General features: G+C 37.0%; 1 long non-coding RNA gene across 1 annotated transcript in view; it reads left to right on the top strand.

The window, feature by feature from the left end:
- Window positions 1-16,305, top strand: part of LOC143444076 (uncharacterized) — a 36,961-nt gene extending 20,656 nt beyond the window's left edge. The window contains exon 3 of the long non-coding RNA XR_013113618.1: window positions 1,191-16,305. This is a non-coding gene — a long non-coding RNA (uncharacterized LOC143444076). The remainder of the gene's footprint in view (window positions 1-1,190) is intronic.
- Window positions 16,306-27,429: the final 11,124 nt, after the last annotated feature.

Here is a 27,429-nt window from a genome sequence, read left to right on the forward strand (position 1 = left end):
CAATACCCTGGAAGCTGAAGGGTAGCGACAGTGCTGATATATGACCTGCACTTGTCCAGCTGTCTTATTGATACAAACAGCTACTTGTGGAGAATACATGTAATTTTGAGCCTTCTTGCTCCTGCTGGCATGCTAAGAATGATCAAATTTATACAAAATTTTTTAGTCCACCAGAATGTCTGCAAGAAGTCACAGCTGAGCATACGCTGAGGTTGAGAACAACACTAATGAGGTCAGGGAGACGGAACTTATAGAACAGTTAGCTTTGTTCTGTTTCTGTCTCCAGGCATACGGCGTACAATTAACTTCATTTAATCATTTTTCAGACAGATACCTTAAGATAACTGGGTTGACGTTTGTGTACAGATCAATAAAACCTACCACCTAGACAAGTTCATATTTACATCATTTCATATGACAGACATGGTTTTGTATACATTGTCCGATTCAGGAATTTGGAAGCAAATACAAGTCCTTTTCTTATACAATACAGTACAGACTAAGGCAGTGTAAACAATATAGGCAGTGAGAGTGGCATTCGAAACAACTTAAACAAAGGAGTCACTGCCAAGTCACAGCCGTTTAAAATATTTAAGAGCCAATTTAGAAGTAACTCTTAAATCTCTTTGTCTGTCTTAACACCACATAAAAAGTTACTATTCCACAAAAATTATTTCTCCTCCTTAAGAATTTTGAGTTTACACCCTTCCGGATCATATTGAAGAAAATCATGTGAATAGTTTGAAATATTATAACATTAAAATAGCTAAAAGAAACAAGTTTGATTTCCATCTGTTTGCATGTGATATTGCCTACCATCGTTTTATTTCTTTTTTAAGAAAAAAAGTAGGTTAGGGGAGAGATGGAAGGGTAATGAAGGAGTGTGTGTGTGTGTGTGTGTGTGTGTTGAGGATTAGGTAACACTTTGAAAATGCCACAGGGAAACAAACTATTTTATAAGCTTTCTTTTATTAAGTCACCACACTGAAGGGATAATTCTCCCACAGAAGCCTTAAACTAGCAAACAAAATGCCCTGTAGGAGGTAATGGTGCATCCCTTCAAATTGTTTTTTAGGAAGTTCAAGACACCCCCTACTAAACAATGCAGGCTATTGCCATGGCTTTCAGTTGCCTTTTAGAATTTGAAGGTAAGACCTTATTTCTAAAGACAATACATGCTTCAATTACAGGACTTGAAAAAAAAACCAAGCTGGTACTTACCTAGAATCCTCCTCCGTGATGTCTGCCGCGTTGTCAGAAGATGCTATGCAAGATGTTAGAGGAGAACAGTTATCCACAGTCCTGCTCAGTAATACATCCTGCAGACTACATTAATGACCAGCCTGGAGAGGTATACCCAATGGTACCATAGCAGCAGTAATGTTTTGGGGGTTATTCAGTAGGCATTCAATTGGCCTATTCAACAACCAGGAATTCATGCCTGTGCTATAGAGCTAGCCAAGACCTGTGGCTGGAGAGGTCATGGACCTTACAGGAGAACTAACTACTATCATTCTCTTACATTGGTGTAGTATCTCAGTGCATTGTAAATGGTTATCCTTGTACCTATAGGTAAGTGCAGCTCTCAATCCTCATCAAAGGAATTTCTTTTTCCAGCAGATTGAGACTATTATAGAAAAGTGGTCAAACTGCCAACCATAATCACCATGGAGTGCCCATGGCTAAACGGGACCTCTATAATATCACCTTTACCCCCAAGGATCAGGAAAAATCACAAAAGACTGAGGCAGAAACAGAGAGCCAGAGAACTGGGAGGACTGCTGCAAAGTAGTGTCTTCTAGACATAACATGGATGCTGTGCTACACATTTCGGGCAGTACAATTGCAGAAGACCACTCCGGTCAACATCTAGCAAGGACAAGGAAGGAAAGAATCACAAGGCCCCATCCCAAGTTGAAGAACCATAGGCCACCAGTAGCCACTGAGAGAGGGAGTTCTCTTCAGAAGTGAAACATCTTACAGGTTGATCATACCCAAGTAGCCAGCCCTATATTACATGTTGGCAACATTACCTGGGTTCATTAGGATTCTCTCTCTCTCTCGCTCTCTCTCTCTCTCTCTCTCTCTCTCTCTCTCTCTCTCTCTCTCACACTGTCTTCCTTTCTCCCCCTCTCTCTCTTCCTGTTTCTCTCTTTTTCTCTGTCTCTCTGTTTCCCTCTGTATGGATATGAATTAGGGAGGGTGACTGAGAAGCTTCATCAGGATTTGGAATGAAAAGTGTAGTTATGATAATGACACATTGCATTTATGTATGACAATCTCAAAATAATAGAAACATTTAAGTTTTTAAAAGTGACAGGTTATAGTAAATCCTAAAATTCATATTTTATTATGTACTTGAAAACAAATAGAAAATCTGACATTGAAATAATAATATGTGACTATATTTTTGTCTCATGACATAAATTAATATAGATTAAATGAACAAAAATAATATAGTTTTTAACCACTCTAATGGCAAGACTAATATTGTGATAAAAACCTTTCAAACATTTTTAATTTTATATAATTTGAAAGTGTTTCATGAATAATTTCTTCAAGTAGTTGGGTTTTGCTGTCATATGTAAAGGATAGACACATCAAAGTACATTGAGATTCTCTCACACCATTGCAGGGGTGTTAGGAAGGCATTAGGAAGGCAAACAGTAACAAAGGTTGGTGAGCCCTAGGCATAGTTGGTGGAAACATAAACTAGTTTAACCACTTTGAAAATCAATATGCAGGTCCTTGAAAACTTCAAAATTGAACTCCTATGTCTTTTATACTGCTGTACCCAAAGTTATCATGACAGTGTTTCCTATTAGTAAACATTCACAAATAAACAGATAAAGACAATGTATATTTATTTTTACTTCAGATATCCTGAGGAACACCCCCTACACACACATACACACACACACAAACACACAACTGTTTTTGTCTTTCTGTAGTTTATCCCACCATCTTAAGGAAGCGCTCTAAAGTTTCAACACTAAGTCACACCTCATTCTCATTATTAAGGATTTAAATGCCTTCATTTAATAAAGGATTAATCAAATAAAGTATTAGCTATAGAAGAATAGAGCAGTACAATCACTTCTCTTAACTCAATGGACTGTAGTAGTAGTCTTTACCTAATATTCAGTATGGATCAGTGGATAAAGTACTTCTTATGCATGTATAAAGCCAGATTTCAAATCCCCATAACCATATAAAGCTGACCATAGTAGCACATGTCTGTAATCGTTTATCGAGTACGCCAGGCAGGGGTGGGAGAATCTGAAAAAAAAAATCACATTGCATGCTTAGCCTAATGTATGCTTTATTGAGGGAATGGAGGAGACAGAGAGACAGAGACAGACAGAGACCAGCCTTGTAGCGACTAAACAGGGATGGGCCCATCAGCGGCCAGTTATGGATGGAGGAATCACTGATGATCCTTCACCCCTCACTGATAAACTACATGCTGCTGATAGGATTGGGGGCCGGGGAGGAGGGGAGGCCATTGACCTTAGTTGTGTTTCCTTGGTGACTGAACTAAGCTCAAATGCATGGTCTCAGCCTAGTGACATACTGAGTCACAATCCAAAACCCAAAACTCTGGGAATGAGATAAATAAGGAGATGGGAAGATTGACAAGGATGGCCAAAAGCTAAGAGAAGGTAATGGGAGTAAAGTGACCAGAATCCATCCTATTTATGTATGACAATGTCAAAGAATTAATTACAGATTGAAATTCTGTTTTGCACATAAAAATAATGAAAGAAATATAAGAAGATAACAGAAGCATATAGAAATATAAATTTAAAAAGGCAGGTGTAATAATATTCAGAAAATTCATGCAATGAAATCTAAAAGAAAGTAAAGTCAAATGGAATCGAAAATGAGCACAGTAACTTCTTAGGCTTATTTTTGCTTTACCCAGCTGTAATGTTTTCTGAGGTTTGCATTTTGAGAGATTGGTAGCAAAATCTTCTGTCATTAAAACAGTATATTATTGAATCAATGCAATGAGAGTGGACTATTCAGTAAGTGGCCTTAGAAATTTGAGGCATCTTTGGAAATATGGTCAATCTATATACTTGCATATCATTGTATACAAAAATAATTTTTACATAGTTAAAAAAGGTAAATGTGGCCAGGCAGTGGTGGCACACGCCTTTAATCCCAGCACTTGGGAGGCAGAGGGAGGTGGATTTTTGAGTTCGAGGCCAGCCTGGTCTACAAAGTGAGTTCTAGGACAGCCAGGATTACACAGAGAAACCCTGTCTCAAAAAACAAAACAGAAAAACAAACAAACAAACAAAAGGTAAATGTGAAAAATAAGATGAACATTTTAGAAAATACACTTAGATTAGTACTATAGGAAATGACTTTATAATCTAATTGCACAGAGAAATTTCAAGAGTCAGAGGTAAACTTTTTTAATGTTCTCATGGTAGTTAAGGGTTTATAGATGTTACATTGAACAATGAGATGCCCATATTTTTCTAACACTGACTAAAATATAAAGGATCTGTCAAATTACGATTGCAGTATTACTTCTATACTGATGGGACTGTGAATTGTGATACTTCATACAATTGTTGGCAGTATGTATTCTAAATTAATGCCTATGATATAGTTAAGAAGATCCACACATTCAATACTTTCAATAACAATAAATATATTAAATTATGTTTCTATCATTTTTAAACCAACTATGCCAGGTATGATGGCATATACATATAATCCCAGCTTTCTGTTAAAGGCTAACAATGGAGGCTTATACATTTTAGGCCAGCTTGGGCTACCTAGTGAGATCATATCTCAAAAACAAAGAAAAACACTATGAAAAATGATCATCAAAATGAAAGTAAATTAGCTGTAGAAAGAATGAAAACCTGTACTAACTAAATGGATGTATCTTATAGTATGAAACAAAAGAAATCAGATATACAGGTGAACAACTGGTTGCTGTTTAGATAGCATTTCTTATTTGGCTCATGTAATATGAATGGATTACCAGCAAAGCTATTCTTAATTACTGTTAGTACAGATGGTTTGAATTTTCCACTCAGAAGACATAGAATGTGTAAATTAAAAATATTCCATAGTATACAGCCTATAAGAGACTTATGTTAATTTAAAGATACCTAGATTGAAAGTGAGTAGCATAAAAAGATATTTAATGCAAATAGTAAAAGACCGAAAAGAGAGGGATCTACTTATCAGAAAAATTCTGATGAGACACAAGTTACTGGTGATGATTTAGCAAAAAAGGTATTATAATTGAAATGATATATGCCCTAATGTACTTTTAAATATACAAAGCAAATATACAGAAAATTCTGTATTATAGACTTTAATCCTCTAATAGCTGATAGCTCATTCAAACAGAAAATCAATAAGGAAATGTTGGATTTTACCAATAGTTTAGAACAATTCAGACATAGCATCCAGGCACTGAATATTCCAGGCAGCTTCAGCAGAATACACATGCTTTTCAAACACACACCAACACTCTCTGAGAGAAATAAGTTAGGTCATAAAACAGCGCAATACATTTAAGAAGATGAAATTGGACTAAGTATATTCTCCAACCACAATGATAGGATATTAGAAATATATTATAGAAGGAAACTTGGAAAACTCATTGATTTGTAAAGATTAGTCAATAATGTGTTCTTGAAGAGAAATTATTCATAGAATAAATTCAAGGAGAAAATTTAAAAACTCTGAGGCATAAGTAGGTTGGTGCAACAAAAAAAAACTGTTTTAAGAGGAATATTTAGTGAAAAATACCTATGTTTTAAAAAGACTAAAAAATCCAAACAACCTTACACCTGACAGAATGAAAAGAAAAAGAAAGGAAGGAAGGAAGGAAGGAGGGAGGAAGGGAAGGAAGGAAACAGAAGAAAAAAGAAAAGAAAGGGAAAAATAAGATCAGAGGGGAAAATACCATTTTTTCTTAATTACCCTTTCTGCAGACATCTCCATGGACATGACCAGAGCTGCGTCTCTTCACTGATTATGAATCCAACCAAACTGACAATGAAGGTTAGCCATTGACCCCTTTTCAGTTCACCACATACCATGTCACTTTAATCCAGAACATTCTACCACTAGCGCCTCAAAAGACTCATTTGCATCCCATGATGCAAATTGCTTTTAGGTCATCTCTAAAAGCCGTAAAAATCTTAACAGACTGAACATTGCTCAGAAGCCAGAAATGCAAGATCTCTCCTAAGGCTCAAAGCTACTGTTAAGTGTGATCCTATATAAAACAAAAACATAAGTGACTACAGATACCTCCAGTGTCCAACAACAGAATAAACTTTCCTTTCCCAGAGTGAGGAATGAATGTATAGAAAGAAAAGCCAGAAGGGAAAGCACTACACCCTGCAGCTCCATGTCCAGCTTCTGGATTCTTGGTGGCATAAACTAGTCTCCAAAGTCTTTGTAGCCCTTTCTCTTCCAGCTCTACTGCCTGCATCACATGTCACATCTGTCTTAGTTTACATCAACTTCATGTCTACAACTTTCTTTCCTGAATGTTTCTTATATTTCCAACGTTCTGGAATCTCCAGGACTACTTAACCTTCACCTTCAGAAATTAATGAAGGGCTTCCTTAGAAGGAATGTGATCCTACCTGCATAGCTTCACTGATACTTTGAACAGGAACAAACCCAGCACCCTCTGGATGATCCTCAGACATTATTTTGCTAGCTCAAGATGTAGTTTGTCTCCCTGCTAATGCATCTCACTTGAATGGAGATACAGATCTTATGTGCATCTCCATTGCTGAACCTGGGAGTGCACTTTCCTAGATTAATCATAGAAGCTCTGCAGTGGCATGCCTAAACTGTTCTCTCTCCTTTCAAATGAGTCTGAATGTGTGTAAGCTGGGGCCTTCAACAGGTGGGATTTTACTGTCATAGATTCTTCCCTATTTTCCCAGTGCAAAGATGAGATTTCACTTTAATTGTGTTATTTCTTAAACAATTACTGCTATTGTCTCTGGTCCCCGTCTTGTTTACAGTCTAAACTTGCTCATGCTGCTATCCTCATCAAACTATTTCTTTCTTATCTGTCGTCACCATTGTCCCTGCCTTCATTATAACTGAATAGTAATCAGGACACAACCTGAAAACTATGCTGTCTTGGAATTTACTCTGCCTAAGAAATCAGTTCATTACTTGTAAAACAGCTTCACAATTATTTCAGGACAAATGATTCCAGAGAAAGATTTCCTAATGGTGGTAGAGACATGACAGCAGATGCCTAGGGTAGAGAGTTGAAAGGTCACATCTACATCCACATTCAGGAGGTGAGAGTGAGGTGGAAGTTGGGGGTGAGTATGAACTTTCAAACCCTACTCCAGGTGATGAATTCCCTTCAGCAAGGCTGTACCTTCAGCAAGGCTAAAAGTTTCATATTTTAGATGATTTTTAATAAAAAAAAGATAACTGTGAGGTAAGGGGTATGCTATTTTGCTTGACTCCAATAGCTGTTTTATCATGCATATGTAAATAAGTCATGTAGCATACCTTAAATAATTACAGTACACATTTGAAATATATAATCCTTATAATCAACAGATTATAGACTATAAAGAATAAAGTATTAATATAAGAAAAAGTCCTCAAACTGTAGAGGAAAAAAAGCATAGGCAAAAGACACTAGTGAGAACTTTTAAGAAGAGCATAATGCCCACTAGACTGAAAATTAACCATTCAAGCTAACTACTAATTAGAGAAGTGCAAATTAAACCAAATTGAAATATCATTTCACATATATCAGCTGGACAAAAATAGTCAGGTAATATAAGCCTTGGCAAGATATAATTTTCTAGAAACTCTGAAATATTGCTGGTGGGTTGATAGACTGATGTGCTTGAGATGATAATTGGGCGATCTAGGAAAAAGAAAGAAACACATAGCCTCCGAAGGATAATTTTATTTCCATGTTATAACACAGAATTATTTTTAAAATATTCCCAAGAAAATATGTTCAGTATAAGCCATAATAGAAAAGGAAAAAATCGATACTCATGGAAACAAACTTTTTAATCTTCATAGAATATAGGACAATCATCCAACTAAAATAAGTAAAAGTCAATAAGTGTTCCATATATAGAGATCAAAGTGTATAGAAATAAGATAAAATAGAGCATGATACATAAATTTAAAACATAAGTAGTAATGTATATCTACATATGCTTGCATATTAAAATGTGAGAATAATATACATACATTCATAACAGTAAGTCTTAAAATAGAAGGCATTGGAATTTGAATGTATAATTTTCAATATAAAAGTAACATATTATATTCAGAGCTATTATATATATGATAGGTATTATAGTATCTTCTGAATATTTAAGTATCAGGGTTATTTCATAAATTTTAAAAGGTTTTTAACATTTTATTTCTTAGCCTACATATGTGTACGTGTACTGTGTGCATGCAGAGGTCAGAAGAAATTATTGGATCCCTAGAACTGGAGTTACAGATGGTTATAACTTGCCATATTATTCCTTGAAGCTAAACCTGGGTCTTCTGCAAGAACAATAAGCACTATTAACTACAGAGTTCTCTATACTGGTTAGCTTTGTTGTTGTTGATAGTGTTGTGGTTATTGTTTTCTCAACTTGACATGGCTAGTCTGAGAATGTAATTTGAGAAGATGTAGAGTCAACTGAGAAGATGCCTCTGTCAGATTGACCTATAGACAAATCTGAGGTATATTTTTGGCTGATTAATGTGAGAGTCCCCAGACTACTTTGAGTGGTACTACCCCTAGGCAGGGAGTCCTCTGCAAGCCACGAGGATCAAGTCCATGACCGAAATTTGTCTACAGTTCTGTGGCAGTTCTTGCCTCAGATTCTTACCTTGACTTCCCTCAGGGATGAATGGCTATTGGGCACTATAAGCCAAATAATTTCTTTCTTCCCCAAACTGTTTTTGGTCATAGTGTTTAATCACAAAAATATGAAGCAAACCAAGATACCACTTCTATAGCCTTGTCACAAAATTTTAATTACAAAATGAAATAATGTCTTGAATTTTGGGTCAACTAAATTTTGTTGGTCTGACCACTGACTTTAGCAAATTTTTTTACAAAAAGTAACAGAATATTTACATTACTATAAAGATTTTTTTGTCCTGAGCTATATCATCTTTATATATTTTAATATTACAATGGCTTCTTCTTCTTAGCCTTGTTGAAGAAGTTGACTTCTAATCTCAAGTTTTTATAATCCTTGATGAATACATTTACATCCCCAGGCTTTGGATTTTCCCTTTTGTAAAATGATGTTTGGATTGCACAATGGACTGAACCGTATTGGTTTCAAATTAAAATATCAAAGTTATAGTTCTAGTCTATAACTTTTTCAAATTATCCATCAGATTGTGTCTGTATTAGGGAAAAACCCCTTTGAAGAAGAAACAAACTAAGAATGAGGCTGATGGGTGACTAAGCCCTTTCATCCAATCTGACTGCTGTCTATGTTATAAGAGCAAATTAGGAACAGCTAAGTACATGGAAAGGAGAGACCATGGGCAGACACAAGGAGAATGGCTACCTCATGCCAAAGAGACACCTCAGAAGGTGTCACCCCTGATAGCACCTTGATCTTGGACTTCTAGTCTCTGACACTGTGAAAAAATACACATGTTGCTTATACTACTTAATCTGTGGTGTTATTACAACAACCTTCCAGAATTGATGCACATTGGGTTACTTCTAGTACCTTTGTTCTGTTGTTTGAAAAAGATAGCTTCCTTATTTCTTCATGGCCCAAAATGATGGTTTGATTTTTGTTTTCTCTCTGTGTCTCTGTCTCTCTCTGTGTCTGTCTTTTTCTTTTTGTCTCTTTTTCTCTTTTTCTCGTTCTCTCTGTTTCTCTGTCTCTGTCTCTCTCTGTCTCTGTCTCTCTCTGTCTCTGTCTCTGTCTCTGTCTCTCTCTCTCTCTCTCTCTCTCTCTCTCTGTGTGTGTGTGTGCGTGTGTGTGTGTGTGTGTACTCATATGTATTTAAGGGACATATGTTCACTTGTTTTGTTTTGCTCCTCACACTTTTCAAATTCCAGTACTCTTCAGTATAGCAGAGTAGACTTATACATTACAGAATTTCCTTCTCTCAGGGAGTAAAGCAATCCTTTATTAGTAGTACCTTTGCTCCTGCAATATGGAGCCACTACTCAAGGTTTAAAGTTGGGGTCTTTTTGCCCTTTACCTCTGCTTCAGTGATTACTGGCTTATTAGTTATTTTTGTGTTATTATGACTATAATACTCCACATAAAGAATTTCAGAAAGTCACAATTATTTTGGCTCATACTTCTGGAGGGTTTCAATTTGATATGGTAGAGTGACTGTTTATGTTTCGGAAGTGTGTGGTGCAGGTTGTTCACTTCATGGCTGGCAATGAAGCTGCGAGTAGGGCTGGCCTTCTTTCTTCTTTTGGTTTTTCTTCTCCTTTTCTTTTTCTCTTAACTTCCTTTCTTTCTGTCTTTTTTTTACATTTAATTAGCAACATTTTATTTAATGTTTTAGAATTTTGAAGGTTATTTGAAGTCAAATGTTCACCCTAGTGACCTGTTACTGAAAGCTAAGGCAATATTGCTTATTTTTGTTACCTATGTTATAAACTTTCTGGCAGATACAAGTTACAGAAAGAAAATTTCACTTGGCTCTGGTTTCAGGCCCCTTACGTGAGGAACGCATGGCAGTGGCATTGTAAGACATAGTTTCTTACCATCTTGGTAGATTGAAAAGCAGATGCCCAGGCCAAGAATGTACAGGCCTTTTAGGTGTGCACTTTGGATCCATTTCTGCCAACATGACTCACTACAATGGCTAGTTTTATGTCAACTTGACACAAGCTGTAGTTATCTAAAAAGAAGGAACCCCAATTGAAAAAATGCCTCCATAAGATCTGGCTATAAGGCATTTTCTTAATTGATGATTGACAGGGGCAGGGAGGGTTGAGCCCATTGAAGATGATGCTGTCCCTAGGCTTGTGGTCCTGAGTTCTATAAAAAAGCAGATTGAGGAAGCCATGATATACAAGCCTGTAAGGAGCACTTTTCCATGGCCTCTGCATCAGTTCCTGCCTTCCGACTTCTGCCCTGTTTGAGTTCCTGTTGTGACTTCTTCTGATGAACAGTGATGTGACTGTGTAAGCCAAATAAAGCCTTTCCTCTACAAGTTATTGGCCAAATATCAGAAAGGTGCTTCACTCTTCTAAGTAGAATCACCAGCTGGTGAACAAATGCTTAAATAACTGAGCCCATGCTGAAATATTTCATATTCAATCCATAACAAAACTTCACTGAAGCTCCTATAGCTCTCAGCATATGTCAGTTTCTGGTAATGAGAATCAAAACATAAGACTTTAGGGCATGTCTCAGATCCAAACTAGAATTTCTGACATGGACCCTTAGTGCTAATGGCTTTCTTGTATTGCAAAATGCATGTTATTCAACTTTAAGAGTCCTCAAAGTCTTAACTTTCCCAGCACAGTTCAGAATTCCAGCATTCAGTTTTTTCTTAGTCAAGACAAACTCTTAACCTGTAAGCCCTTATAAACTCAAAGTCAAAATTAGATGCTTTTCATATAATAGAGCACAAGATAAATATTCCTATTCTCAAAGGAAAGAACTGAAGGACAGCAATGAAAAATCTGGATAAAACAGTATACAAACCCTGCAGGGAAACCATTAAATTTTATATCTCCATGGTCAGGATCCAAGGCATTTGGTATGCTGTATGCTCTAATAGGGTTAAGTTGCTCCACTCTTCCATTATTGACTGCAGCAGCTTGTGTAGCCTATCTCATCTGATAGAGGCACTTGGGACCTGCAGCTTTCTTTTTCAAAATGTCCATGATCCTGGTTTCAAAAAATCTTGGGATCTCCAATTACCTTAATCTGCTTCATGTATCTCCCTGTCAGGAACCCCTCATGGGGAATCCATTTCTATTACAGATTGCTCAAGTTTCCGAAAAAATGAAAATCACAGAAGCCCTCATAATTCTATAATTCTGCATACCTATAAAGCTGGTAGTATTCAAGACCAACAAAGAAACACCAAGTGGGCTGCCTGCTAGAACAGTGTTGATCCATTTCATTACTAGACTTATCTACATTCCTCCTGAAAACCAGTCCCACAAGCTCAAATACCGCAAGGTCAAGTTTATTTATAATCATGAACCAACACTTTCAGTGTCACATTACAGATCTCTGATAAAAGCACCTGACAGAAACAAACTAATGGCGGAAAGATTTATTTGTCTCTCATAACTTCAGATGGTTTAATTTTATCATAGCTGGAAAGGCATGGCAGACTGGTTCATATCATAATGAGTGTGGCATGACTATTCATGTCATAGTAGCCTAGGAAGCAGAGAGGGAGGATAGAACTAGAATGTGGGGTATACCTATCAAAGGCTTGCTCTAAGACACCTACTTCAAACAGGTAGTTCTCAATGCCTAAAGGATCTATAGTCTCCCAGAAGACAGAGCCCAGTGATGAGATCTGCCTGTCTGAGCCTGTTGGAGACACATATTTAATCCATAATGAATAGTATCAATGAAGCCCTTGTAACAAACTATGTATCATCATTTAGTTTCTTTGATGTGAACTGATTCAGCTTTCCAGTGTCTTTTTATACTGGATCCTCATCAGTGTTCCTTATGCAATTAATTGTAAGAAATTTCAAAATGTTTGTTTTATTCTATGTTAAATTGTGCAGCCAGGATGCTCAAATGTATTACATGTTTTTGTGAAAACACAACTTCAAGATAATTAGGACTCCTTAGTGAAATGATTAATTCTAGAATTTGGCAGAAAATATACAAATTCAGCTTCAAGAACACTACAGTGTCAGAGAGTAGGTAAAATCAATATCAATGTCTATGTCTGAAACCACACAAGAGACAACTGGAATAGCTGGATTAATTTGAGAAATAATATAAGGAAGTATTAGATAGCACTGATATGAAATCACTGACATGATAAATTTTTAATTCAATCAATCATTTAATTTGAAAGGGTATATCTCCCATATAGAGTTTTGAAAAGTTTATATAGATAATTCCTCAAAGAAACAAAAGCATAAATTCTCACAAAAGTATGACCTGCACTTTTTTTCAAATGCATGATGATAACTTGCTTCTAAAACATACAACCCAGGTCTAAGAACCCATCACAAGAAACATGCATGAAAGGTGACAGATACAACATCTAAAAATAATATGAGATGTTGGAAATAACCTAGATATAAATAAAAAATACATTTTAGGAAAAAAGTAGGAAATGTGAGCAAATTAAGGACTTAGATCATTAACAATGTATTGTGTTAGTTTACCGACTATAACATATGTAATTTTAAAAATTAAGTTACTGGGCATGAGAGACATCAGAACACTTGCACTGTCACACATTTTCTGTGAATCTAAACTTGCTTTTAAGAATAAGTCTATTTTTAAGAATTTGAAAACATAAATCAAAGATTCTGACATTTGGAGCATACTACTGAAATTAATATGAGAGGAAGATTAAAATATTTCTACAATGTTTTAAGAGATAATATGAGCACATACTAATGAATTTTAATTATCCTTATAAAATTAACCTAAATTTTGACATACATTTGTATGCCTATGATAAAGCTTACTCTGATTTTCTGCATATTATACCAGCTTTTCTCCAACATGATGAGTCTATGGGTAATGTAATTTGGTAGGGCATTTCCTTTGATTTGTTACTGTTCTTACATTTTATTTGTTAAATATGGAAGAAGTAGCACTATCTAGGGATGTAGTCAGTACCATAAAGCTAATGGTGCAAAACCAGACCTGAACCCAATCCAAAGGCATCTAGACTGAAGTTTTATTCTATCCACCAGAGTTCTCCAAATATTGCTTTGTATGTGTCAGGAAAATATACTAAGAAGCACTACACTCTATGTTTATACATTTATTAAGCACTGACATTTATTTCCGAATTAATTTGGGGTATATTATAATCTGATAAATATTAAGATAATTCAATAAAAAATGCAATGAATTTCTACTGATGATTTTGTATGCCTGTAGTGAGAGGTGTTAGTAAAGAACCTTACCAACCTAAGACAGAGGTGCATTGCTTTTGATAATGCATATTTCATGACAGGTAAGGAAGGCATTCTTGTTAGCACAACCTAAGACAGGTTCAGTCTTGTTTGTGAAATATAAAAGGGGAAGATGTGGAGAGCTTTGGGGGCTTCTTGGAAGGAATCTGACATGAGCCAAGGACAAGAAAATGGGCTGCTTGGCAGGAATCTGACACTGGCCAAGGACAAGGAAATGGGCTTCAGGCAGGAATCTGACATTACGCTAGAACAAAGAAGTAATTTCAGGCAGGAATCTAAATCTTAGGCTAGAACAAAGAACTAGGCTTCAGGCAGGAAAATGACTTTGGGCTAGGACAGGGAAGTAGGCTCAGATATTTTGGTCATCCCGATAAGCCCTTAGAAATAGTAATGACGGGAGTGATGACAGAACTTTGTTCATTGCCTTGCTTGTTTTTTGACTATTTATGTTTATTGTCTTGCTTGCTCCTTGACTATTTGCATCTATTGTATTGCTAATTCCTCAACTTAGAACTGACCTTAATACTTGCATGAAATTAAAATGGTATAAAAGCAAAAAGGAGGATGAGGGGAGAATGGGGAAGGGGGATAACATCTGAAATGTAAATAAATAAAATATTCAATAAAAAAAAAGAAGAAAAGAGGCATCTGGTTTGCTCCCACACTAAACTCATCATCGGCAGGCAGTCTCTCTAGCATCAGCTGGGGCTCCTGAGACGTTGGCATGGCTGCTGCCTCTGCTTGCCTCCACAGCTCTTGGCCGGGTCCCTATGCCAACTCCACCACCTCCATGGCACTAGGCTAGCCCCATGCAATAATGTCCATTCTCTCAGTTAGATAACATAATACCCATTAACCTGGTAAATCAAAACTCTAAATGCTTGTAGTTAACCAATCAGATTTATATATCATCAATTACTCAAATCCCAGTATCCCCACACAATAATTTCAAGGCCAATTAATAGTGGTAAGTTGCCTACACAGATTAAATAAATTATCCCAAGTATCCTAACCTCATATCATCTCTGCCAAAGGCTGATTAAAGCCATGCTCCTTAACATCGGCTTGTATCTTCTGCTCCCTCTCCTCTTCTTTCCCCTTCCCTCCCTTCCTTTCCTCTTCCCTCCCTTCCTCTCCCCTCCCTTTCTCTTCTTTCCACTCCTCTCCTCTGGTCTCCTGTGTTTTTCCTCTCTTCTCAACTCCTAGCTTCACCTCCTTTTTCCCTGTCCAATCACAGGCCTCCCACTACAAATAGATTGGACAGGGAAATTTCTGCCACATATGCCAGGTGATTATTTGTGTTGCTTTCTTTGTAAATTACTTCTGAATCCCATTTGTGATTGTTAATCTTGACAAGACTGTTTTTAAAAATACATATTTATTTATTTTGTTTGCAAAGCCACATTGTAGGCCTGAAGTTCCAAACTTGGGTGAAGCAGCAGTTACTCTTAGGTGATAAGCCATCTCTCTGATCCCAACATTGTAGGATTTAGAATCTCCTGGAAGACAAACATAGGAAAACGACTGAGGATAGTTTAGCAAATTTTGGTTGAGATAAAAAGATTAACCCTATATGTGGTAACTGAGATCCAGGACTGACTAAAAAGTGACCCCAGAATGTATTATTCTCTGTTTCCTGAGTGTATGCACAGGATTGGACCAACTGGCTGCCTTACGTCGGTGCCCTTGCCACTCTGGGTTTTCCCAACTATACACCCTCAAACTGAGGACCAACTTGCAGGTCTATTTTTAAGTTAGCAAAGTGACAGTATGAACTCCATATTTAAGTTGCTTTTGCCAGGTGTCTTGTAATAGGAATAAGGAATGTAACTAATATGCTAGTATTCTGATTATTGATATATAAGAATCTATCTCTAAACACATATTTTGTTACCACCCTTCATGGATCTGTAAGTGTGTTGAGCTAGGGCCTCATAACAGTCTATGATGACATGGTGTGCACATTTAATATTACTTTGTAGTTCTACCAGAAATATAGGAGAATATGAGGATTTTTTTTTTTTTTTGCAAGCTGGTACATGAAGAGTGCTTTTTGATTATTCTGACAATGAGTGGTTGTATTATAAATTTTCTCTCTTGTTTTTCTTTTCAGTATTTCAAAACTTTTATTACTTTGTGCCATTGAGTATAGTATAGACTGATTTAAAAAATCCAACTATTCTTTTTATATGATGACAAATTTTTAAATTTTATGTATTGAGTAAAATATGTATTTCCCACTGATCTGAAATGTCAGATTTATTATTTATAGGTTCTAATAAATAATTGTATTATTTCTGAACTTAATTGTGGTCCACTGATTTACTTGTCTCTTGTATTTATTCTAGATGTTATTTTACAACAACAAGGAAATCCATTTAAGTATCTGTCAGGACACATAGATTCTTGTCATTCTTTTTCAATATTTCCTTAGCTTTTGTGTCTTCATGTCTATTTGAAAAAAACAAAAATGAAACAATATCAAGCATCTGTTTGGAATACCATTGCATTTATTTAAAGCTGGGCATGGATTTTACATGAATGAAGTTAAGTTTTCTTACTTGGGAAAATAGTGAATCCATTTGGAATGCAGTATAGAGTCTTATTAAAGAGTTCTGATTTTTTTGTTGCTGTTGTTATTAATTTCATACCATCATTTTTTATGTAAATTGAATCTTTTCCAACACTCTTATAGTTTTTGATTAATGAAGAAGTACTGATTAATTTCAAAGAGTTAATGAACACTTGATGTGCCCCTGTCCATTTTCCTTTTCAATTATATATTTTATCACAGAGAACCATTTTATATAACTTATTTGTTGGTTGAAAATTATTCTATTTTGTCATAAACTGATAAAAGTTACATGATCTGAAAGTGATAGTGCCTTGTTTTCTTTTTATCTGAAGTTCAATTACTTAGTCTTTCCAGACTGTTGGAGACATTTGGTCCATGGGTGGTTTCTTCTAGATTTTGTTAGTGACTCTCTCAGTACACGACTGTTTTATGTTTCTCTCTTCTGATCTACATATATGCCTGTGTTACATGCATTTAGAATCTATAATATTAGATTGCATGTGTTAGGTCTACATGTATTCTTGTGTTAAAAGGATCTAGAAATATCTGTAAACTAAAAACTAGAAATAATCTTACATCTCCTGAAAACACCCTTAGACTAATGTCTTTTGCTATGAGACATGTAATTTCTTTGTCCCAGTACAATGTCTACCACTCATTGTTATTTTGCTGTTTCTTTTTATTTTATGTTTCCATCTTTAACCAGAGTGCCCAGTATACTGAAACTTTCTTAAATGATTTCCATTTGAAGTCTTGGTTTTCTTCAAAATCTCACCAAATGTCTTTTGTATCCATGTGATGCTGTGGCACTCTTCTCAGGTTCCAATCTTCCATCTGGATCTGTGCTCTACTTGGCAACTCTTCTCTGTGGTAGCAGCGGCCTCATCAGCTCCAGGGAGGAAAGGGGAACGTTACATCTTCCTTGGCAGGAATAAACACTTCCTGCATGGTGTCCAAAATGAAAATAAATTACCCACTGTGTAGAAACATAGAAGTCATGATATTCTTGATGAAACATCATTAAGCTGTCTCCTGGCAATCATGCTTTAGGGTGTTACTGTTTATAATACTATCAGACTTATTTTTCTCTGAGGTTTAGAAAAATTTAGCAATTAAATAAAACTTGTATGTTCTGTGAGGTATAACTTTCTCTTACTCTGCTTATTTACACTTTAGCCTTCTGTGAGTGTTGAGAGATATCATCCAGGGTATTTGTGCCTATTTTTGTCATGTGTAACAGTGGAGGGATATAAAGAATAGAAGCCATTGGGCATGTGTATCAAGCAAGATGGAATTGAGGATTATCAGAGCGATGATTCTCAAGTTAGATCTTCAAGATGATACTTTTTCGCACTCAAATAAAATTGAATAATTGACATGCCACAGTATATTCTCCTTTCCAACAATAAATCCTGTTAGTAAGATCATTAATGCTTGATTCTTTGTCCTTTGCATGATGTATAAGTGGTTTCTAAATCTTCTGTCTTCCCTTGACCTTTTAGCATGCTAGTTATTTTATTTTCCTTGTAAGTAAGTTTGCCCAATTCTTACAACCCTTTTTTATTTACTTAACTTTTTAATTTGCTTGTGATTCTCTTCCAGCTTCTTGGCGGAATGAAGGAACAAAGAAACCCCAAAGAATGCTGAACATTTTTAAAATGCCAAGTAGGGCAGAAAAATTACCTCACTTGTTTTTGCGTGTGATACTTATGAACAATCATCCAATTCAGTATTTGTTTTTCTGGCAGGAATATTCATTATTGACTCATCCTTTCTAGTCCCTTTCTTGTAACCTTGAAGGCAATGCATAATGAATCTAAAATGAAATGTAAAGCATGGGGATGAGATTGGGGGGTCACAGAAAGGTGGCATTATGGCTTCTCAAAATTAGCTTAGCATCTGTGATATTTGTTAGGCAAACAAACTTTAGGCATTAAATCAACACTTTATTGACAGTGGTTCAAAATTCAAATGCTACCCAGGCACTGTCTTACTTCAGCAGCAGTGTAAATAGAATCACATTAAACATTCTTATTGCTGATGCTATCATAATTTTGATTTAGTTCCTACAAACAATCTTATGGCTTTTATCTTTACACTTCAAACTAATCACCTCATGCTGTCATTTCAACTCTTTGAGGTAAGAGTTACACATTTGAGGACAGTACGAATTCAGTATTTTCCATCACTTTACAGTTTACAAAACAATTTCATATACACAGTGACATTTGGTTTCACAGACTTATGTAGTAGCCATAAAAGAAGTTTTAGATCCATTTTGCAATGAAGAATAGAGGGTCAATTTTTGAAGCAGTCTAGAGGGTTGACACATGTAGCCTAAGCTAATCATTTGGGCACCCAGGGCCTGGGATGGTATATAGTTCCTTTGGCTGGTAGTGTAAAAGTAACTTTTATTCTCCTGATAATTCTCCTGCCTATATTGTATCCAGGGGCGTTAAAGGTGTGTGATGTGTCTGCATTCTAGCCAGATCACACAGACCTAGGTCTTTGGATATGATCCATTTCCAGAGCAGTCATGTTGCTTCATTGAAATTCCTCTATATCTAGTCCATTTCTTTCAACTACAAAACGGATCAAGAAAAGCTTAGTTATGACTCTATCAATTTGTTTCAGTTTTGTGCTTTGGTTACAGCACAGATCGATGGCAATGTTGAAGAATACATGGAATGATTATGAGATACAAAACTGACAGGTGAAAAAAATAAGAGTGAAAAGTGGAAGCCAAATGACCAGAATGTGATACAAATGGCTGTGAGCATCAGACAGAAATGCTGTTGCCACTTGTTGCCAATGCAATTTTATTAACCAAATTGATGGGAGGGTCAAGTACTGGTCAAGTAAAAGATAAAAGTAAGGCTTATGTAGGTGCCTTTTGTTGATACATCTAATATTTACAGTATGTATGTATGTATGTATGTATGTATGTATGTATGTATGTATGTTTTGTGTTTGTAATAAGATTAACGACTGCTATCACAAACCATTATCATGGGGCTAGAGAAATAGCTAAAGTTGAAGAGAACTTGCTGTTGAAGAGGACCTGCCTGGGTTTGTTTCCCAGCATCCACTATAGGCAGTTCATAACTACTCAACTTCTAGGAGTTGAGATGTCCCCTGACCTCTCAGGACATCCTGCAAGCATGTGGTATCTTGGAGCACACAAATTATGCACACATATTTAAAATGCATAAAAATACTAAAAAATTGTTTTCTTAAACCCTTCTTCATAGATGTCAAAAGCAAGAGCCATAGAGTTAGTTCTGTGAAAGAGGCATCAGGGACCCATTCACTTTGATAGGACTGTAGGTACCACAGCCTTCGGAATGACATGAGCACTGTGCTTTGTAGCTTCATCCCTGAATGCTGGGCTCCTCTATGTTGTGTTTTCATTTCCTTTTGTTAGTATGAGTGTTACAAACTTTTGATGGAAAAGAAACACATGATTTGCATCAAGTACAACGCTTACTTTTAAATATGGATCTTTGATTTGAATCAAAATGTAAAATGCAGAGATTTTTCTGGAGGTACAGTTAAGCTACCTGCTGTCTTATGTTTTAGCTTATGATGATCTTATAAGAATATTATAGAATTGAAATGTAACTAATCAATGACTTTAGTAGTAGCAGCTATCTTTGGGTGAGTTATATGTGTACTTTTCAAACATTAGTCTAATGCAGGGATTTCTCCTCCCTGTAATGTTCTGGCTTTTACTTCTGGATTATTGCCACAGTCTCCCATGGCCAAGACCCAATGCCTTGGGAAGAAGAGGGGAGCTGCTGTCAGTTCTCAACATGCCTACCTTTTGCACCTGAAAAGTCATAAGCATGCTAGCAGATGTTATATTGAATTGATGAAAGGCAGAAGCCAAATGAGCATAGCAATCCTTCTTTAACTGGATTGAGTTCAATTACACTCACACACGTCTTCTGCAAGCACTCTCTAGGCATTGCACAAAGCACATAGAAACAGGTTATTTTCTGCTGCAGAAGAGGCACATGTGTATAACATATAATTGAGGGACATTTGGTTTACTTACAAATAATGATTCTTCTGAGGCCATCGCCTCATAGTGATAGTTGCCTCTGCATCTCCATTTAAATTCTTAGGGTTTATTTTTATCATTGTAGAAGGTGGCATGAGGGCTAGGGTGCTCTTGCACCTCCATTGGGAGTCTTGGCACTACATGTAGGTAGTATGGATTTGCCTATTACTTGCATTCTTTGAGGGGGGGTGATTGCTAACAGTACTAGGTATCTTTGCTATAGCCCTCATCTGTTGTGGACAGAAAGTTGCTACGTTACTAGTCAGTGGATAAAATCACTAGCTCAAAGATTGCACACACACACACACACACACACACACACACACACACACTCACAACCTAAATTCCACAAAAGCTACTCAATTAAAAATTAACTATGGAACTTAATGGAAAGTTCCACATGAAGAAACAAAGTGACTAGTAAACACTTAAATATGTGTGCAGTATCCCTGTATATCAAAGAAATGTGGAGTAAGCTATGCTAAAAATCCATCTTATCCCAGTTAGAATGACCATCACTAGGAACACAAATGACTGGACTGGATTGAATTTGGGGAGGTAAATCCTCATTCATTCTTGGTGCCTGGGTAAACTAGTGCAGCTGCTTTGGAAGTCAATAGATAGGTTGCAAAAAGCAAAAGGCAAATATGAGGAAGATATCTATGTATGACACAGCTGTATCATTTTTATGTCTTATTGCAGAGCTAATTGCATAGCCTCATTCATTACTTTTGCTCTATTCAAAAGGTCTAGGAAATGGATTAACCTAGATGTTCATTAACTGATCAATGGTTAATACAAATGTGGTACATATATACAAATGAATATTACACTGATATAAAAGAAAATGGAACCATGAAATTTGCAGGTAAATATATGGAACTGGAAAAAAAATTGTCCTGAGTGAGGTAACATAGGTGGCGAAAGATGTGTTTCATGCTCTCTCATGTGAGCATCCTAGCTCCAAATTTTTTGTTTTGTTTAACATGGATTACATGTAGAGACTCAGAAAATAGAAACAGGGCATTGTTGAGAATATGTATTTGTGAGGGCTATAGGAGAATGGGGTGAAGCGAAATGAGAGGAAAAACACCAGATGCAAGAGGGTTCAGGCAGGTAGTGGAGAGATGGAAACAGGGAGATGAAGGTTCAAGGGAAGATTTCAACAAAATGAAGCTACTTGGGGAACCTATACTTTGAAACCCAAATTAAAATACATGACAGGATAGTAGAACATATGCTATGTGAAAGAGAAATTGGAAAATACTTAGAGCTAAAAGTCCATTCAGGATAAGTAATGGTGGTAACAAAAAAAGGGGGATAAAGTGTGGATTAACAAAAAGTAAGGATGTACAAACTAGTCCTTTGAAACCCAAGCACTTTGTGAGCTAATTAAAAATAAAAAAGTTAAGGGAATCTGAAGTAGCCAGCATTATAGAACAGCTCTGTTTTCAGTTAACCCAGGTTATTAAAAAGCTCAGTCCCAGGCACTGGTTATCTGTCTGCAACTTTTTAGTCAAAGAGGCCCCAGTGACAATCAGTGCAATACAGGCTATTCCCATTGGCCATGGTTGCCCACCATAACCACATCGTAAGACTCTATTGATGAAAAGACCATACTCTTTGGTTGCAGGACACAGAGAGATGTGTTTTAAACTTAACAGGAAATTCTCCTTGCTGGCTGGAAGGTGCTACATAGACTTCTGTGGGTGAAAAGGCATCAATTGTCTTACAAGTCTTGGATAATTCATGATATAATAACGACCTACCAGGGCTATATTTGTAAGATTGTTAACCAGCCTCTCTCTTGATTAGATTTGAGACCTGCTCCACAGGAGGGAACTCATAACTAATGCCATAAACTTAGTACCAAAAACATGATTAGAGAAATCATAAAGATGATCATATGGATGCTTTTCTAAATGGTGATATTGCGAAACTGTCTTTTAAATATTCCTATTTTTGTCTATAAATTTATGTTGCTCCAAAACTTGGTAAGAGTGGCTTCTTATTGCTGTTGGAAATGGTCAATGCAGAAATGCATTACTGTTCAAAATGGTGAGCTTATATGACTGAGCGCTTGGTAATAGACAGGACATCTCTATCTACTGTCCCTTCCAAGGCTCAGGAAACATCACTGAAGAAGGGACAGCAAGAGTTTAAGAGCCAGTAGATGGGGAAGAATATTGCAAAATACTTTCTTTGAACTCCACATGGCTGTTGCACACATGAACTCAAGAGTAGTAAATATATTCCCAAAACCTATTTAAAAATCAAGCGAAGCAGAATTCAGACATGGATTGGGAAGGAGATTCTGAGGTTTCACCCCTAAAGGAAAACTGTTATCAGTTGGTGTTTGCTGGAGGCCTCTGGTAGGTGGTAGGTGGTAGATTTCCTATAACTCAGTGGATATTCCCTGTCTCATATGTATCTGAGCAGTAGTAATTAGACTTATGAGTTAAAAAAATAGACTAAGAAAAAGAGGGTATGAAGTTTGGAGGGACATATTATGTAGGGACTACAGGGGACTTGGAAGTGGGAGCCGAAGAGCAGATGAGACCACGTACATTATAGACATATGCAACACTTTCAAAGAATGAACAACTGAACTGTTTACGAGCTCTCAAGAGTGAAGATAAGTTTGCAGAGCACAGAACCCAACACGTAGGAGTAATGGTGATACTACACTATTGAACTACACCAGCGATTTTCCATAGGAGGATACTGCCAATAAGAACCAATTAACTGTTGCTGAAACTTTTAAATATGAAATGGTGAGTACCAGGCATACAGATGATTAATTCCATGGGCCCGTTACATATCTATAAATGACTTGAGGTCATCTCTGGTCAGGGTCAGGGTCAGTGCTGTGTTTGTAGTTCTGCTGGCTAGACGCCATGAGAAAGCCTGCCTGCCTGTCATGACTGGAGTCTGGATCACCTGAAGCACCCGTGCTTCCTTCCTTGCTCACAAACAAAGCCTCTGAAACAAGGTTGACAGGAGGTGAATGACTCCTTCAGTGTTCGTTTTGCTTGAGGAAACAACCAAAAGCCCCTGGTGAGGAGGTGAAGATCTATTGTCCATGAAGGATCCGAAATTCAGCTTCCTGCTCAGCACTCGTGCAAACTGCCTTTATTTCTACAAGATGCAAATAGCCCTCACTCCTTGGCATCTCTGACCTTCCGCCACACTTGTCATTCCGGCAGTCATGTTGAGAAAATGGCTTCTTCACAAAAGGTCAAATATTTGTCATATAATAAACTACTTTTTTTTTTTTCCTCAGAATTATCTCAAATGTATCTTACTGTAATGTAAGGAGTTAGATTGCCAAAATCTCCACAGTCAAGTTTGTGGGCATCATAATGAATGCACCTCCTTTGTGGACACTGTGAATTGGTTTCTGGGAGGTGAGTTTTTATTGAAATATTTCAGGTTTGTTTACTCTGTCATCTTTTTTTTTGGCGGGGGGGGGAGGATGGGTCTTCAGAAGGCACTCACAGGTTTCTCATTTTGGAAGATCCTTATAGGATGTGGCAAAGCATTTATTACAAAATGAAAAAGAAAAAAATAGGAAAACGGTAACATTTTCAAAGACTCCAAATTACCTGTCCTTCATTTACAGGACAAGAAAAGCTATGTTGCTATCATAAAGACTGGGAATTCAGAGCAAAATAGTCTGGGGGGGGGTGTCACTTGGCTGAATTGCAGAATGAAATAGAAATTGAGAGGACTGACCTTGTTATAGATGGGGCTAAGCACATCGTATGGCTAGCCTTACTTTATAACAGCTGACTCTTACATGTTGTTTAAATGAGCATTGGTTCCTTCTAAGGGCAATACCTCTAAGTTCTATCCATTTCCACTGGCTCCACCTCTCTAACAATATTTATTTTTATTCTTATACAATTATATGCATGTATACAGTGAATTCTAGTTCCTCTTGTCCCCTCTTGCCCCTTCTCAAGCCTCATCTTCAAATCCTCTTCCTCCTTTCATGCCTTTATATTTGTGTGATCTGCCTCACTTAAATAAGGTTTCCTGAACACTCGTGGGGGTTATTTACCAGAGCATGGGCAGTTAGTCAATCGTCACAGTCGTAAAGACCGTGACCCCATTCCTCTCAGCTAGGATTAATTATTCGTAGCCCCTGAGTTAGGGATGCGATGTCATGAGCTCTTCCTGCTTCCTTGATGAAACCCCAACCTGCAGTCTTGTACAGGTAACCCAGTCTTGTACAGGTAACCGCAGCTGCAGTGAGTTCGTGAGGGCATTGGCTAGCTGGTGTTCCAAAGCCACTGCCCTGGAGCAGGCCTCCCAGGCTTCGGCCCCAGTTCCTGTGATGGTCTTTGAGCTTTGCATTCATGTGGCAATGATATAGATGTTCCAGTTAGGGTCACACACTCCAGCCACTTATTCTCTGATCTTTGTCCACTTGTGGGTTTCCGTATCAACTGCTCTCCATGGAAAAAGATCTTCTCTGGTGAAGGCCTGTCTTGCCAGGGGGAACCTTTACTTCCTGGGGTTCATAACTGATTAAGACTGTTGAATTTTCTTTAATAATTTTTGGCTTATGGGATGAGCATTCTCCCATGTATAGGATGCCTCTATTCAAAGTGTAAATTAGTATCACCATATAGTTTTAGTTACCTTATAAAATAGCAATTTAGGGCTGGAGTGATGGCTCAGGAGCTAAGAGTACTGACTGCTCTTCTAGAGGTCCTGAGTTCAATTCCCAGCAACCACATGGTGGCTCACAACCATCTGTAATGGGATCCGATGCCCTCTTTTGGTGTGTCTGAAGACATCGACAGTATATTCACATATAAATCTTTTTTTAAAGAACTCTTCATTAAGAAATAAAATAAAATTGCAAGTTTCTGTATCACTTTTCAAACATTCTTGGTGTTAGTTATTTCTCCTCTAAACACGCTCTTTTCTCCTTCCCTCCCACCTCTAAAAACTTGCCATCCCATAACCCTCTTTCCCAGTTTATACCCACTGCGTTCTACTACAACCCTCTCCTTAGAACCCTCCTCCTTTGGCCCTTTGCAGGTTCCTGGTTTCTACAGGTGCTTCAAATTAAACAGACATGTCTGAAGCTACATCTGAGAGAAACTGTGTGATCTTTGTGTCTCTGGTTCTGTGTTACCTCACTCAGTACAATTTTCCCAGTATCATCCACTTACCTACAAATTTCACTCACCTATACAGATGAATAAAACTCCATTATGCTTATTAGCACGTTTTTGAATTCTCATTTATTAGTTGATGGTCTTGCAAGTTGTTTTAGTTTCCTACATATTTTGAATACAGTAGCAATGAAAATGTGTGAGCAAGTCTCTCTGGAGTAGGACATCCAGTCCTTTGCATATGTGCTCCAGCCTGGCATAGCTGAGATAGATAATAGCCCTGTATCAGTCTTTTTTGAGGACTCTCCATACTGATTTCTATCGTGGCTGTATGCATTTTCACTCCCACAAACAGGAAATGAGTCTTCTTCTTTCTCTACACCCAGACCAGCATCTCTTGTCATATGTTTTCTTTCTTTAAAATATTATTTAAAAAATTTAGATTGAAATATAATTTTATAATTTTTTTATTCCCTTTCCCCTTCCATACTCCTCCAATGTACCTCACATCTCTCTCTTTTAAATTCATGGCCTCTTTCTCTTTGTTACACACACACACACACACACACACACACACACACACACACCATAAATATACAAATACAACCTGCTCAGTCAAATAAGGTTAGTTGACTATGTACATTGTCAGAACTGACCATTTGGTCTGGGATAACTAGTTAATTGTCTTGACTAGCTAGTCTGACTGAGATAAGATGAAATCTCAAAGTAGTTTTAATTTGAATTCTCATGATGGTGAAAGATGTACACTTGGAAAGATATTGCTTGGTCATTTGTGATTCTCTTTTGAGAACTTGAAAACTTTCTGTTCTGTTTCATATCTCATTTAAAAAAATTATTTTTGGTGTATGGGTATTTTCCTGAATGAATGTGTATTCACCTCATGCAAACAGGAGCCCATGGGAATCAGAAGCCTGGGAGCTGTTGTTATGGATAGGTGTGAGAGTGCCGTGATGCAAAGCAGGTCCTTTGGAAAAGCAGCCAGCACTCTCACCTACCGATCCAGTTCTTCTGCCCTATAGCCCATTTTTATTAATTGGCTTGTTTTATTGACATTTAATTTCTGAATTCTTTAGATAATCTAGGGCCTAATTTTCTGTCAACTGTATGCCTGTATTTTCTTCCATTCTATGGGCAGTCTCTTCACTTAGTTGACAGTTTCCTGTTCTGCTCAGAGACTGTAAAAACTTCATGAAGCCCCTCTTGTTGATTGTTTCACTTCACCTTTTAAGGCTTTGGTACAGATCCATGTTGGATATCCAGTGTCTGCTCTAGGGACTCTGGGGGAATGATCTAGACCCAAACTGTTTTCAATGCCATAGACAAGGGTTTCAAGTAATTTTAAAGTGTTCTTGTATTTATCTTTATAATAATGCCATATACAATGAACAGTTATGTGCATTTGATATTTGCTATCTCATTCATGCATTACATGTGTCTGTTGTTCCATCTTTTCTTAATTTCTTTTGAGATTGGGCTGAGGATCCACTTCACACTTACCACCATTGCCGGTCTAGTGCTCTTA

This window comes from Arvicanthis niloticus, chromosome 12 (assembly GCF_011762505.2).
Source record: "Arvicanthis niloticus isolate mArvNil1 chromosome 12, mArvNil1.pat.X, whole genome shotgun sequence".
Classification (NCBI taxonomy): Eukaryota; Metazoa; Chordata; class Mammalia; order Rodentia; family Muridae; genus Arvicanthis; species Arvicanthis niloticus.